Raw genomic sequence first — 16,766 nt, forward strand, 5'->3', positions numbered from 1 at the left:
CATGACAGCACTCTTATGTCTATTAATAATACACAGTGTGACGATTGCGATATCAAATCTCTGCCCCTCTCACCAGACTCGTGACCGAAGGACTAGCCAATCTAAAACCGCGATGTCAGGTGCGTAACAATGCCACGCCCAGCTGCACCCTGCACAATGATTTTCCAGCTAACTGGACCACAAATCTATGTACCGGCAGCCTGAGCACGATTGTTACTGGGTCAGGTTAATTACGCAATTAACCCTTCACATTGCCCCAACCTCCTTTTTGTACAGAGAAAGAGGAAACTCGGCAATATCAGCAATAACACTAGGGTGGTTGAAATAATCATCTGTATACCACTGTCACTGCAGACAGGTTATACAGAGGGTTAAACACACACAGTAGCGCTCTTCAGCGGCAGGAATTCTTAAGTTGCATTAAAGAGCTTTAGAAACAGTTCAACACTTTCAGAAAGTAAGATTTATTACTAAAAGGTCAAAAGGGTGCAATAAAAAGATTTACAGAAAAAAGATGTAACCAATATATATATAAATATACAGAGAGCAATAACACCGCAAAGAGATAACAGAAGTTTAGGTAGATAAGTACTAGCCAAAAAGCCTTGGGTTATGCAGTTTCAAGTCTCATGAGCCAATTTCTTGGCTCTACTGCTAGTCTCGATGTTAAAAGCAGGAGACTCTTCTCTTCTCTCATCCACACTCCAAGCATAACAGCCTTTTTCTAGCAAATCCCAGCAGGGTGTCTCTTTGGAGTAGTAACCAATGGTCTCCTTTTGGGGAGGGGTGTTGGGTGGAGACCTAAGTTACAAGCAGAATCTCTCCTAGCTTATATTTTGGCTCATAACTTTTCCTAGGTACATTTGCCGGCCTGGTCACTAGTATATTAATACTCAGCCACATCTGCAGAATGGTTAGAGATGAAACATGAAATATGCACTTAAATGGTTCAAGAGATATACTTTTCTGCTTTTCTCTGTAGGTCAGCTAAGGGGTGTCACATACCAGGAGAATGGCCTCAATCTGAGCCTTCCGCATATAGGCTCCATGTTTAGGTAGTTATGTCCTACGTGAACATATCAACTTATATGTAAAGTGAGTTTTTAAAAGTAAGTCTGTGTTTACAACCCCTTGGAAGGTCTTTTGAAGTTCAGTGACCCTTCTCATCACTCAGGCCACATGTCACCCCACAGCACGGGAGGGGGATGAGAGATCTACAAGATGGAGGGGGTAGCCTGCTTTGGGAGTTAGAAATGGTATAACATAGAAAATTATTAACAAAACGGAGGGCCGTGTCCATCTCTGTGTGCACGATTCCTACACACAGACCTGACCGGAGAGGTGAGGAGGATTCTGGGAGGTCACATGACATCACACAGACCTGACCGGAGAGGTGAGGAGGATTCTGGGAGGTCACATGACATCACACAGACCTGACCGGAGAGGTGAGGAGGATTCTGGGAGGTCACATGACATCACACAGACCTGACCGGAGAGGTGAGGAGGATTCTGGGAGGTCACATGACATCACACAGACCTGACCTGACCGGAGAGGTGAGGAGGATTCTGGGATTCTAACATGATATTCTTATTGGTTCCTCAATACAGAGATTTCCTCTTCTGAAGTCAGGTGATCATATGACCATCACAGTGCCTCCATGTGACTCCCTAAACCCTGAGAGACACAACATGCAGAAGATTCTAGAAGTCACCAAGAAGATGATGGAGCTGCTGACAGGAGAGGTGAGCGGTGCCGGGAATTCTGGGACATTCTCCAGTAACAGACAAGGGATGTGTCTGGATGGTGACTGTATCATTGTGTGTGTCAGGTTCCTATAAGGTGTCAGGGTGTCACTGTCTATTTCTCCATGGAGGAGTGGGAGTATTTAGAAGGACACAAGGATCTCTACAAGGACGTCATGATGGACAATCAGCCGCCCCTCACATCACCGGGTAAGAGGAGACTTTATTGTAAAGGAGAGAGCAGTACGGAGGATCCACCTAGATCCCCCATCATCTGATAAACACATAGAAACAATGGATTCAGCCAGTGTGTGTGTTTCCTACAGATGGATCCAGTCATGGGAACCCACCAGAGAGATGTCCCCGTCCTCTGTATTCCCGGGATTCCACACAGGAAGGTCACACCATCCCTCACCATCATCAGGTAGATGAGGAACAATCACTGATAGTATCATTAGGATCTGTACATTATCTGCATTGTTACCATTGATGGCATTTTTATTATATATTCAGAGTGGAAACCTGAGAGAATTTGAGGTTGAAGAAGAAGAGGCGTATGTGAGGGATGATCAGCAGTCTATGGAGGAGGATGGAATAACGGGGACATTTATAGAGGAGGACACTCCTACAGAGATCAGCACAGGTGGGTCATGAACACTAAATCCATTCCTCCACCCATACTGCTCACTGATTGGTCCAGAGTAGGGCGGGGACTGGGTGATATCAGCCTGTAATCCCCTGGTCACTTTCCTGAGCTGTGTTCCCCGTCCTGTATTCCTGGATTTCTCTCGGATAATCTTCCTTCTCTGTGCTGCAGACACACTTTATGTCTCTAGACTGGATTTATGGAGGTTCTGGGGTTCAGCTGGCAGCAAAATGTTCATTTTCATCATAGACGTTACTAGACCTAGACACCTGGGGTGTGTGCTTTGGGTCTTCTGCCCCATGCCCGGGTCTAGTAAGATCTCTGACAGAACATTTCTCCCAGGGTTCCTTGCTCTGTGGTCTGCTGGCTGTGCCGGGTGGAGGGATATGTCTGTAGTGTCTCAGACCCAAGTCACTGAGTGCAGTCTCAGGAGATGGGAGGCAGCGGTGTGGGATCTCTGCAACTTGTCTACAGTAGACATTTAAAGTGGTTGTAATCCCTCCATATACTCAGTGCAGTGACTGGCCTCAGGTGATACACAGAGATAAAACAAATCCTACATATGTTGCACCTTTTTATCTGCAGCAATCTCTTCTCTACAACTGTTCAAAGCCCAGAATGTATACAGCTTGTCTGAGAAGTCAGAAAAAAAGAGACAGAGAGATAAAGTCACATTCTGCAGAGTTCAGTGAGGTGAGCTCTAAAGGTGATTGGAGGGAAGGTACACACAGCACACAGGAACAGAGCTGAGGCTGTCAATCACAGGCTGTGTGCTGGAGCTTCTCCCCTTTCACATTTTTTCTCTTGGTGTCAGGAAGACTTGTCAGAAGTGATTCATGCTGATCGCAGAGGAAGGAGATAGCAGACAGAAATGGCTCTTATTGCTCTGGAGTGAGACAAGTACACACTATAGAGGGATATGTTTGTTCATATTCCATGTCTGAGGGTTACAACCCCTGTAAGTGATCTCTGATTACTAAACACCAATTTGATGTGATCCTTACACTATTTATTAGTGTCGCCCCCTTGTCCTGAATAGAGGTACTATGTGGGTTTAGTTTGTGGCTGGGCTGTACTTGGCTCAGGCTGATTGTATAGTTCTTCACTTGGTTTCTCCCTAAGTTTAGGTTGTCTTGTGATGTCTCACTGTGGCCAGTAGATGTCACTGCTATCACTGGACATAGGATGAGATTTCACAAACCAAACTAAAGGGATATTAGACCACAAATGTCCCATATTGCAGCTTACCAATCATTGGGTGTGGCGGCTGCATTCCTTTTCTTTGGCTTTTTTCCCTGTTTTCTCCTGGTGATCTGGCCAGTAACACACCTTCTGTATTAGAGCGCCCCCGCTGTGGATACAGCAGCATGTTCAGTCTGGGGGGAGGGGAGTGTTAGATGTACTAGCAGATATAAAAACAGTAACTAATTGAAGCCAAACTCCAGCTCACACTTCATAATCAGTTTCATCAAACAGGTTTTTTCTTTTGGGATAAAAGTTTTACATGAATAAATAAAAGCTGATCATTGTAAGCCCCCTGTCAGTGGTAAGTGGTCTGCCTCATCCCTGGAACTGATACATTCTGCTGCAGAGTTTTATAAAACAGATTTACTGGCTAGATCACCAGATGAATATAGAAGAAAACGAATACTGTTTAGTCCTAACTTTTGTATCCCATATGATAAGTTGTACATTACATACAGTGAAGGAAATGTGTATTTGCTCCCCGGCTGATGGTGAATGTTCGCCCCGCACACAGAAATGATCGGTCTAACAATGGAATGTTCGCCCCTCACACAGAAATGATTGGTCTAACAATGGAATGTTCACCCCTCACACAGAAATGATCGGTCTAACAATGGAATGTTTGCCCCTCACACAGAAATGATCGGTCTAACAATGGAATGTTCGCCCCTCACACAGAAATGATCGGTCTAACAATGGAATGTTCGGTGTAACACTGAGAGACAGAATACAACAACAAATTCAGCAGAAATGCGTCTAACAAATGATGACGGATCTGCATGTTCATGAGGGAAAGAAGGATTTGATCCCCTATCATTCAGCAGGATTTCTGGCTCCCAGGTGTCTTTCATACAGCTAATAAGCTGAGATTAGAAGCAGTCTCTTAAAGGGAGTGCTGCTAATCTCATTGTGTTACCTGTATAAAGACACCTGTCCACAGGAGCAATCAAACCATCAGATTCCAAACTCTCCACCATGGCAAAGACCAAAGAGCTGTCCAAGGATGTCAGGGACAAGATGGTAGACCTACACAAGGCTGGACTGGGCTACCAAACTATGGCCAAGCAGCTTGGTGAGAAGGTGACAACAGTTGGTGCAATCATTCACAAATGGAAGAAACACAAAACAAGTGTCAGTCTCCCTAGGTCTGGTGCACCATGCAAGATCTCCCCTCGTGGGGTGTCAATGATCATGAGAACAGTGAGGAATCATCCCAGAACTACACGTGAGGATCTTGTCAATGATCTCCAGACAGCTGGGACCACAGTCACCAAGAAAACAATTGGTAACACACTACGCCGACAAGGACTGAAATCCTGCAGTGCCCGCAAGGTCCCTCTGCTCAAGAAAGCCCATGTCCAGGCCCGTCTGAAGTCTGCCACTGAACATCTGAATGATGCAGAGGAGGACTGGTGGGAAGTGTTGTGGTCAGAGGAGACCAAAATCCAGCTCTTTGGCATCAACTCAACTCATTGTTTGGAGGAGGAGGAATGCTGCCTATGACCCCAAGAACACCATCCCAACTGTGAAACATGGTGGTGGAAACATTCTTCTTTGGGACAGGACAACTGCACCGCATCAAAGGGACGATGGATGGGGCAATGTACAGTCTAATCTTGGGTGAGAACCTTCTTCCCTCAGCCAGGGCATTGAAAATGGGTGGTGGATGGGTGTTCCAGCATGACAATGACCCGAAACACATGGCCAAGGCAACAAAGGAGGGGCTCAAGAAGAAGCACATTAAGGCCCTGGAGTGGCCTAGCCAGTCTCCAGACCTTCATCCGATTGAAAATCTGTGGAGGGAGCTGAAAGTTCGAGTTGTCAAACGTCATACACCAAACCTTAATGACTTGGAGAGGATCTGCCAAGAGGAGTGGGCCAAAATCCCTCCTGAGATGTGTGCGAACCTGGGGCCAACTCCAGGAAACGTCTGACCTCTGTGATTGCCAACAAGGGATTTGCCACCAAGTACTAAGTCATGTTTTGTGAAGGGGATCCAATCCTTCTTTCCCTCATGAACATGCAGATCAGTCATCATTTGTTAGACGCATTTCTGCTGAATTTGTTGTATTCTGTCTCTCGGTGTTACACCGAACATTCAATTGTTAGACCGATCATTTCTGTGTGAGGGGCGACCATTCAACATCAGCAGGGGAGCAAATACACATTTCCTTCACTTTAGGCCTTAATTATTTTCCACCCATTTCCTCCCAGCTGGACATTTTATATCGGATGATGTGATTGGAGCACAGACTTTTACATGGTGATAATAATGTGATAACATCCTCCAACTTTGGACCCTTAAACAGAAAGTGATAATGAGGGAGGAGTCAATACCCCAATGATGGTGGTCTTCAGGATCAGTCCAGTCTTCATCTTGGTTGTTCTCCCCCCATCCTCACTCTCTGACCTCTGGTGGGGCTCAGCCCCGCTGTTCTTCATGACTAAATCATGGACTAAATAAGGAAGTGCAGTACTTCTTGTGTTGGGAAGATGGCGATGAGTGATAGAGGGGGTGGGGACCCTCGTCCTATAATCCCCTCATCACTGTCCCTCCTATAAAAGACAGTTCTGGTTGTTTCCTCACTCTCTGACTAAGGTCCATGAATAAAGAAATGACCTGGTAGGAGATCAGAGGAGCCATTTCCTAGTTCCCTTGAGGGTGGAATTGTAAGCTCCTCAGAGACCAAGCTTCCTGATGTGGGCGGAGTCCTGGTTTGGGGGAACCAATCAGCTCCTGTCTAGTAATCCTCTTTGTCTTTGTATTTTAGTCCATGGCCGGGAGATGAGGAAAACCTCCGAGGATTGTCTCACTTTGTCACCAGACTGTGAAGTAGAAGATGAGGACATCACACAGTATAGTCCAGGAGAAAACCCGGCTCCCTCCAATGTCCATCCGGCACCACCCAGTGTAGATGGACCATCGGATTCCTTCTATCCTGAGGAACCTCAGACTGTGCGGGACCAGGCCGGCCTTCCAATAGGGAAGAGCTTCTCCTGTACTGAGTGCGGGAAATGTTTCTGTTATAAATCCCATCTTAATGTGCATAAAAGAACTCACAGGGGGGAGAAGCCGTATTCCTGTCCTGAGTGCGGGAAATGTTTCCGTTTTAAATGTCGTCTTAATGAGCATAAAACATCTCACACAGGAGAGAAGCCACATTCCTGTCCTGAGTGCGGGAAATGTTTTTCACAGAAGTGCAATCTTTCCAGACATCAGAGATCTCACAAGGGGGAGAAGCCATTTTCTTGTCCTGAGTGTGGGAAATGTTTTGTAGCAAAATCAGATCTTGTTAAGCATCAAAGATCTCACACAGGGAAAAGACCTTATATCTGTCCTAAGTGTAGAAAATGTTTCTCAGAGAAGTCTGATCTTTACAGACATCAGAGATCTCACACAGGGGAAAAGCCATATTCCTGTGCAGAGTGTGGGAAATGTTTTTCAGACAAGTCCAGTCTTTACAGACATCATAGATCTCACACGGGGGAGAAGCCATATGCCTGTCCTGAGTGCGGGAAATGTTTTTCAATGAGGTTCCATGTTTACAGTCATCAGAGAACTCACACAGGGGAGAAGCCACTTTCCTGTTCTGAGTGCGGGAAATGTTTTTCTGATAAGTCCAGTCTTCGTATTCATCAGAGATTGCACACGGGGGAGAAACCATTTTCCTGTCCTGAATGTGGGAAATGTTTTTCAGAGAAGTCTAATCTTCACGCACATCAAAGATCTCACACGGGGGAGAAGCCATATGCTTGTCCTGAGTGTGGGAAATGTTTTTCACAGAAATCCAATCTTTACACACATCAGAGATCTCACACGGGGGAGAAGCCGTATGCCTGTTGTGAGTGTGGGAAATGTTTTTCAGTGAAGTCCAATCTTTACAAACATCAGAGATGTCACACGGGGGAGAAGCCACTTTTCTGTCCTGAGTGAGGGAAATGTTCCTCACTGAAGTCCTGTCTTCCTGCACATCAGGGGTCCCACACAACCCTGGAGGTGTATTAGTGCCTTGAGTGCGGGAAATGTCTTCTAGATGAATGTTGCTGGACATCCCAGCTCTCATGTGGGGAAGAAGCACACCCTGATATACACCTCAGATATACTCCATGGCTGATCTTCATCATGGAAGAAACAGTTCATAAGGAGATCAGAGGTCCCCAAAGACATGGATGAAGTGTGGGACCGGGTTGGCTATTGATAGCAGCTCAGTGGTTAGCCCTTCTGCCTGGCAGTACTCGGGTCATTAGTTTGAATCCCAACCATGGCACCACCTGCTTGGAGTTTGCATGTTCTCCCTGTGCCTGCATGGGTCTCCTCCAGGTACTCTGGTTTCTTCCCACATGCCAAAGACATGCTGGTAGGTATATTGTCCCCTAGTATGTGTATGTATGAATGTGAGTTAGGGACCTTAGATTGTACGCTCCTCGGGGGCGGGGACTGATGGGAATGAACAATTTATGTATAAATGAACAGTGCTATAGAAGTACCTGTAATAAATATGGAGTCATCGCCTCTCATTGGCTGAGTATATTTATGGTGGAAGCTTTCACAAACACTTAGAGGTTTAGTAAAAAAAAAAAAGTTAGAAGGAATGTGAGTGACATTCGCCCGGCCATGACGAATATTGGGCATACTTTATTTCACACTCTGATTCCTTTGGCTCCATCTAGTGGCCATAATGTGGTATTGTGCCATTAGTGATTGCTGTATTTCAGGAAAAATCCACTATTATGTCCAATCGATGGAGGGCAATGTTATTACCAGGCTGCAGCTAGGGGGAGCTCTAATGTCACCCCAGCAGAGGGATCCCATCTAGCCCACATTAACCCTCTCACTGCCAGAGCTGTTTCTGCATGATTTTGCACACATGGGAAAATGCAGATTTTGGTCCTGAAGATGAGATAAACCCCCAAACATCTATTCTGTGACATCAGAGGCCCTGGAGAATAAAATGGTGGTGATTGTTAAGGTGTTCCCCGTACACAGATTCCCCTTCATATCCGCCTTTATTTCCTCCTTTCCCCCATTTTCTATGTTGGGATCTTTTCTACAAAACTTTGTTATAATAATGGAACACGTTGTGTATTGTATTGTACACCAATAATAATGACTCTGCCCCCACATTCCAGACAAGGGATCTTCCTGACCAATCGGATTTCTGCCTTTACTATTTCCTGGTTATTTTTGTAATCTTGTTAAAAGTGAAATTGTAATAAAAATGTATTGAATGAAAACAAAATCCTGTGTGTGTGCAATGATGACAGAGCTGTGTATCCAGAAACGGCTGGTCACTGACACTTCCATATACAGCCCAATGAAGTGACAAGGAAGCCCTAGAACCCTTTGGAGGAACCCTGGCTGAGAAAGGCTGGACTAGGCAGTCACATATCTCTGCCCCCCTTGCAGGGTTCCCAACCCTCCGTGACTTTTATTCCTGACACAACATGAACATTTACTGACGGAGGACATGTTTTTCCTGACATCCTGAAAAATGACAGAACTCCTGTTAGGATTATTATTATTATTATACATTATTTATATAGCGCCAAAGGGTTTGCTCAGCGCTGTACAGTAGCGGGGGGGACAGAACATGAGACAAGACAGTAACAATACAATACACGAGGGGTGCGAGGGCCCTGCTCTTTCCAGCTTACAATCTAGGAGGGAGGAGAAGGTGGCACAGGAGGAGATGGCTGTGGGGGATGGAGTGGTCGGAGGAGTGGAGGAGGTTAGTTGTTAGGTGTGGTCAGGTGTTAGGTGAGGGTGGGGTAGGCTTCCCTGAAGAGATGGGTTTTCAGGGTGCGCTTGAAGGTGAGGAGGGTAGGCGACAGTCTGATGGATTGGGGTTGGGAGTTCCAGAGGATGGGGGATGTCCTGGAGAAGTCCTGCAATCGGGCGTGGGAGGAGGAGACCAGGGAGCTAGAGAGCAGAAGGTCCTGAGAGGAGCGGAGGGCACGGGTAGGGTAGTATCTGGGTATCAGGTCGGTTATGTAGTTTGGGGCGGCGTTGTGAATGGCTTTGTAGGTCAGGGTTAGCAGCTTGAACTTGATGCGTTGGGCAATTGGGAGCCAATGAAGGGATTGGCAGATGGGGGAGGCAGATGTGGAGTGCTTGGTGAGGTGGATGAGTCTCGCCGCTGAGTTTAGGATCGACTGGAGTGGGGATAGTGTTCGTTTGGGTAGGCCAGTGAGGAGGGAGTTGCAGTAGTCCAGGCGTGAGATGATGAGGGAGTGTACGAGTTGTTTGGTGTCTGGGGTGAGGAATGTGCGTATCTTGGAGATGTTGCCGAGGTGGAGCCTGCAAGATTTAGATAGCAGTTGGATATGGGGTAGGAAGGAGAGGTGGGAGTCCAGGGTGACACCCAGGACTTTGGCGTGTGGTGTGGGAGTGATGGTGGCGTTGTTAGTAGTGATGGGGGGGGCACGGGGTGGGGGGGAAGACCAGGAGCTTGGTTTTGGATAGGTTAAGTTTGAGGAAGTGGAGCGACATCCAGTCTGATATGTTGTTTAGGAGGTGGGCAATGCGGGCAGAGAGTGAGGGGGTGAGGTGGGGGGGGTGGAGAGGTAAATTTGGGTGTTGTCAGCATAGAGGTGGTAATTGAAGCCGTGGGAGTGAATAAGTTTGCCAAGGGAGAAGGTATAGATGGAGAAGAGGAGGGGCCTGAGGACAGAGCCTTGGGGGACCCCGACAGAGAGGGGGAGGTGGCAGTGTTGTAGGTGACACTGAAGGAGCGTTGGGAAAGGTAGGAGGAGAACCAGGAGAGAGCAGCGTCCTTGATGCCAAGGGAGTGCAGTTTGGCAAGGAGGAGAGGGTGGTCAACAGTGTTGAAGGCCACGGAGAGGTCGAGGAGCAGGAGGATAGAATAGTGGCCATTGGCTTTGGCGATTGTAGGCCAGGTGCTCAAGGAGCTTGGAAGTGAAGGGCAACAAGGAGATGGGTCTAAGGTTGTTAAGGTTGGTGGGGTCAAGGGAGGGTTTTTTGAGTATGGGGGTGATGTGTGCATGCTTTAGAGGGGAGGGGACGGTGCCAGTGGAGAGGGAGAGATTGAAGATGTGGGTGAGGGAGCGAATGATGGAGGGGGGTGACTGGAGGAGCTGTGAGGGGATTTGGTCTAGGGGGCAGGTGGTGAGGCGGGCTTCAGGGAAGACCTTAGAGACCTCCTAGGGGGTAGTTGAGCTGAAGGAGCGGAGTGTTGGCGAGGTGATGATGTGTGGGGCATTAGGTATAGTGGGGGGTAGTGCGGCTATGAGGTCGGGGGAGGGGACGGTTGAAGGAGGGCAGAAGGCTGGGTGGAGAGGTAGATTGCGAGTTGACAATGTCCTTACGGATTGCGTCAATCTTGTTTTGGAAGTGATTGGCAATCTCGTGGGCGGTGAGTGAGGTGCTGGGTGGGGGTGGGGGGGATGTAGTGACTTTTGGGGGAATATTTATTAAAAATATGATTTCAATCCAACAGTAACAAGCCCAGCCGTCTGTTAGGGGTTAATCTTTCTTGGTGAGAATTCAAATGACCTTCTCGTGAAATCACACACACAATGAGTGGAAGAGACTTGTTCCAGAGACAATATACTATTTGAATCTCTACAGGTGGTCAAACAAGTCCCAGGAAAGATAATAGTGGGATCTGATGTCGGTGACTCTAAGACTGGCAAAGTATGTTTTCTCAACAATTACCATTGTCTGTTGAAAATGAGGAGATTTCACCTGAAAAAAGTTAATTACAAAGTCAAATACCACCGTTGGACTTCCAAACAGCGAGTCATCACACCTGACCAAAATGACAATGGTGAGACGATACTTGTAGATCTGAGAAGATTAAATAAAACCTTGAAAGTGTGGATTCCCAGAGGAAACTTTATGGACTGTCACAATAGGCTATTGAATTCAGGTTTAACTACAGGCCAGTCTATGTACTTTAAGCACTCAACAATGGATAAGGGTCTCTGTCATATTCCCATGAACTATATTCCCAGCCAAGGAAAGTGTGGGGGATCTCAATGGGATGTTATAAAGGGTTCCACACACAAAAATCTATTCAGCAGAGTTGGGGATTGCAGACCACTAAATTAAGTATGAAATGGTGAAAAGTAAGATATTTTGTGAATTGGTATCAGTTGTATGTTTCCATCAGAAAGCAAATGTTTCACACAAGTTTGAATCTCAGGGAAATGAAAAACTGAATGCACATATATCTTTCTATGGTTCCTATCCGAAACATTAGTGGTAAAATCAAATATATTTGGATAAGACGTATATTTAATATCTAAAATTACCTTGGTTTCCACCCGAGGCATGAGTCATCATTAATACTCAAATTGTTTTGTGATCCCTGACTGCCCCCCAGTGGACAGGTGAGAGATATCTTAGGTACATACACTTCTCGACCGGCCAATCAAAAAGCCTGTTGGGAGGGTCTTTTAAAACAATGGTTTGGATGGTATAAAAAAGCCATGCACCTCATTTAAAAAAAAACATATACTAAAAGACTCATGCTAAGAAAAATAAGAAAGCTAAAGAAAAACCAATCAACAATCGGAAGGAGATTTGAAAAGCTGAAGGAATCTGACGAGGCTGAAATCTATCCCATCTGAAAAACTTAAAGACCTTTTAACACTATTTCTCAATATTTTCAAACTACTAAAACTTCTACTAGACTCCTAAATCTCTGAACTTCTACCATCCTACACTTTTTCTTAAACACTACCCCCTATTGCACTCACTTGCTCCCTGCGGCCATTCTTCTGCAGGAATTTCAATTGCCAGCTAAATCCACTGGGGAGGCGTCATAATCCAGGTTCTGGGTGTGGTGAGATTGTTAAGAATTAATATTGTATTTTATATTTCCTCTCTTGCATTGGGGTGATAGTAATTGCATTGGGGTGATAGTAATTGCATTGGGTGTTCATATATATATAGAGAGATCCATATTATTACTGCTAAGAATTGTTTGGTGTAATATTGAAATTATAGATATTGCATAATTAATTAATTTTTAATTGGTTATAGTATGATTTATCAGGGAATATTTTCTCACATTTCTATGGCCACGTTTTGGGAGAAATGACCTCTGAAGTACTATAAATTAACACTTATCACTAAATTTGATTTTAATCTTTATTACTATCTAGAAAAATTGTTTGGTGTATAGAATTGGTATAGTATATCTTTGATCGTGTGTACCAGTATCCATTCATCACCAGTCTTTTGCGTTTTGTGTTAAAATATATATAATTTTTGTACATAAATAAATTTATCTATTTATTATAAAGGCAATTTTTGTGTGTATGGTACGAAATCATACTGGCTAAAAGGACTCAAGGTATATTAATAAGTGGTGATCAAATTATTAAGGTGTCCAAATTATTGGTTCATTAAATAATTGCCGTATTTTAACGGCTGTAGGCACTGCGATATTTTGTTTAAGGGAAAAGGACACGGCCCTACATAAGTAGAATAAATTCTTACATAAACCACCACAGGGAGAGAGCAGGGATTTGAAAGTGGAGAAGAGCCGACGAGGACAGGTGGAGAGGGTGTTGATGAGGGTTATGAAATAGGCTTGCTTGGCAGCGTGGAGGGAGGTGGTGTAGGCGAGGTAGGCAGCTTTATAGAGGGAGAACCCGGGAGGGGATCTGGTTTTGCACCATAAGCACTCCAGGGCGTGACTGCGTTGTTTGAGGCATTTTGTGTGGTCGTTTTGCCAGGGTTGAAGCGGTCGGGGTCTAATGCTACGTGTGGTTAGGGGTGCCAGGGAGTCAAGGGTCAGCTGCTGGGTGGAGATGGGTCGGGTCCAGATTGCGGAGGTTGCGGGTGATGGTTAGATGCTTTGGGGGGGAGTTGAGGGAGGGGGAGATGGAGAATGTGAGGAGGTGGTGGTCAGAGAGGGGGAAGGGGGTGTTAGTGAAGTCATGGGGGGTGCAGAGGTGGGAGAAAACGAGGTCCAGGGTGTTTCCGTTGGAGTGGGTGGAGGACTGAGTGTGCGCGAAGGAGGAGGTTAGAAGGAGGAGTTGGGAAGTAGCCGGGCTGTTGGCGTTGATCGGGATATTAAAGTCACCTAGGATGATGGTCGGTAGCTCGGAGGAGAGGAAGAAGGGAAGCCAGGCGGCGAAGTCCTCTAGGAAGAGGGATGCGGAACAGGAGGCCGATAGATTACCGCAATCCTTAGGGGGGTGGGAGAGAAGAGCCGGATGCAGTGGGCCTCGAAGGAGGAGGATAGGGAGAGGAGATAGGGAGGACCTGGAAGGTGCTCAGCGGTGGTAGGAGCATACCAAACCCTCCGCCTCTGCGTCCACTCGGTCTGGGTGAATAGGTCCAAACGAGGCCTCTGTTGGAGAGGGCAGCAGGGGAGGTGGAGTCAGTGGCTTGGATCCAGGTTTCGGTGACCGCTAGGAGGTTGAGGGAGTGGGAGACAAAGAGGTCGTGGATGGCGGTGAGCTTGTTGCAAACCAAACAGGCATTCAGGAGTGCAACCGAGAGGGGAGGGGTGGATGTGGGGAGGAGGGGGACAGATATGAGATTGAGGGGGTTGTGGTGGTTGGCGTGAGTAGGGGGGTGCCGGGTGTTGGGAATGCAACAGCATGTACTATAATGTACTATATATAGTATTGTGTGTTATTGTCACTTGACCAGTAGATGGCACTATACACTAAAGGTTACTAGTTGTGTATATCTGAAAACTTGTTTGTTCCTCTTCTCTATCATCTCTTCAGGAAGTAATGTGTCTGTAATATGTCTGCTGAGAAATGTGCTCTGTATGTTTGCAACTTAAGCCACACAAGTAAAGTCTGAATTCTGCTATCACTACCAGTGTCTTCTATAACACATAACCAACAGGTTATGGGCCCAGCTCCAGACACTGGAAAAAGGAAAACTACAAGCAAGTAAGTGCTGCATTTGCAATCCTACCAATTCACTGAAAGATGGCAAGTGCTTCAGATATGAAGTTTACAATAGCAAAGCTCAACAATACCAACTACCAGGTATGGAAGTTTAAGCTTGAAATGCTGCTATCCAAAGATGACTTGTGGCCGGTACTAGATACACACAGACCCAATGACAACCCGGAAGAATGGGACAGAAAAAACAGACAAGCAAAAGCAGTCATAAGCCTGTTAGTGGAGGACGATCAACTCATTCATATAAGGAAAGAAAGCACAGCTAAAGGTATGTGGACTGCATTACAAACACTGCATGAACGTGCAAACCTGAACAGTAAACTATATCTGCTGCGCAAACTGTATAAGATGAGGCTGGAAAGAGGGCAGGAAATGGGTGAACATGTAAATGCTATGCTAGAAATTGTGGACCAGCTGGGTGCAATAGGTGAAGAATTAAAAAGCAACCATGTTGTGTCAATACTTCTGTGCAGCATTCCAGAATCATACAGTGCCCTTATAAATGCTCTAGAAACTAGACCGGAAGCTGAACTGACGCTCGAATATGTTAAGGGAAAATTAATTGATGAATACAGCAGAAGAAAGGAAAATTTGCATAGTGAAGAGAACGAGAGGCCAGAGGCAGCTCTGAAGGTGCATGAAGGCATAAGACAAAGCAAAGAAACCAGGGTATGTTTTCGCTGCAAAAAGGCCGGTCACCTGAAAAAGAACTGTTCAATCTGGAAAGCTGAGCAGTGAAAGCGGGAGCTACCCACAAGAGAAAGAGCTAAAGCTGTCATAAAAGAAAATGAAAGTGCATCATGGAATGGTACTTTTAAAGTGACTCAGAATAGTACCCCACATGGATGGTACATTGATTCAGGGGCAACAAGTCACATGACAAGCGACGAGACATTCTTCACAGAAATTGATTTTAGTGTAAAAGATAAAGTCTTCCTAGCAAATGGGAAAAGTATTACAGCGGAAGGTAAAGGTCAGGGATTTCTGAACTGTAAAACGCCATCAGGGGGCAAGCAGAGCATCCTTGTAAAGAATGTTCTATATGTTCCAAGCCTAGAAGGAAGCCTCCTATCAGTTAAAACCCTTGCAAGCAATGGACTCACTGTCCAGTTCAGAGGTAATGAATGCACAATTCAAAATGGAAAGCAAATTCTAACAAGAGGAAGATTAAATGAACATCTGTACAAAATCATCACTGAAAGTGAGAAGGCCAATGCGGCAACTCATAACCCACATGACAAGTGCATCCACCTGTGGCATAGAAGATTGGGGCATCGAAACCCAGAAGCTATAAAAGGACTTTGCAAAGAGAGGTCTATCAGAAGACATGAAAATATTGCCTTGCCACATACTCAGCAAGTGCACGTGTTGCATCAAAGCAAAGGCCACCCGAACCCCTCTTCCACAGACCAGTCAGAGTAAAACCATTAAACCCATGGAACTGATACACAGTGATGTGTGCAGACCAATGAAAACCATCACACCTGGCGGGAACAGATATTTACTGACTTTCATCGATGATTATTCCCGGTACACAATAACGTATCTAATGAAGCACAAAAGTGAGACATTAGAAAAACTTCAAGAGTTTGTAGCTATCACAAGCAACAAGTTTCAAAGGAAACCTGGAATAATATGCACTGACAATGGAGGGGAATATATGAATAAAGAGATGGAATCATACCTAAAGAAACAAGGTATTATACACCAAACAACTGTACCATACACTCCTGAGCAAAACGGTGTAGCGGAAAGAAAGAATCGCACTCTTGTAGAAATGGCCAAATGTATGATTACAGACGCTGCCTTACCTAACAAATACTGGGGAGAAGCAATAATGACTGCAACATACCTACAAAACAGGCTCCCATCAAAAGCTATTGAGAGTACACCATATGAAATGTGGAATGGATCAAAACCTAACGTAGGACACATCAGAGTGTTCGGCTGTAAAGCATATGCCCACATTCCAAGTCAGAAACGCTCCAAGTTGGAGAACAAAGCCATAGAAGGCATTCTGGTGGGCTACAGTGAGCAGAGTAAGGGATATAGAATCCTTTGTCCAAAGACCAACAAGGTCACAGTAAGCCGCAGTGTTTATTTTGATGAAAGTGAAGCACCAGATAATACAATTCTTGAAAAATGTGGAGAGGATTTACACACTGAATCGGCAAGAGACACTGACCCATGCGAAGCAGGACAAGAGCAAGAACAAGAAGTGGAACTTACAATCAAG

The 16,766-nt window shown here is 45.6% G+C and overlaps 1 pseudogene; it reads left to right on the forward strand.

The window, feature by feature from the left end:
- LOC149436772 (uncharacterized) overlaps positions 1-8,872 on the forward strand; it is a 43,068-nt pseudogene extending 34,196 nt beyond the window's left edge.
- The last annotated feature ends 7,894 nt before the right edge of the window (positions 8,873-16,766 follow it).

The sequence above is a fragment of the Staurois parvus genome, unplaced genomic scaffold (assembly GCF_062004578.1).
Source record: "Staurois parvus isolate SC_StPar_1 unplaced genomic scaffold, SC_StPar_1.0 ptg001345l, whole genome shotgun sequence".
Lineage (NCBI taxonomy): Eukaryota > Metazoa > Chordata > Amphibia > Anura > Ranidae > Staurois > Staurois parvus.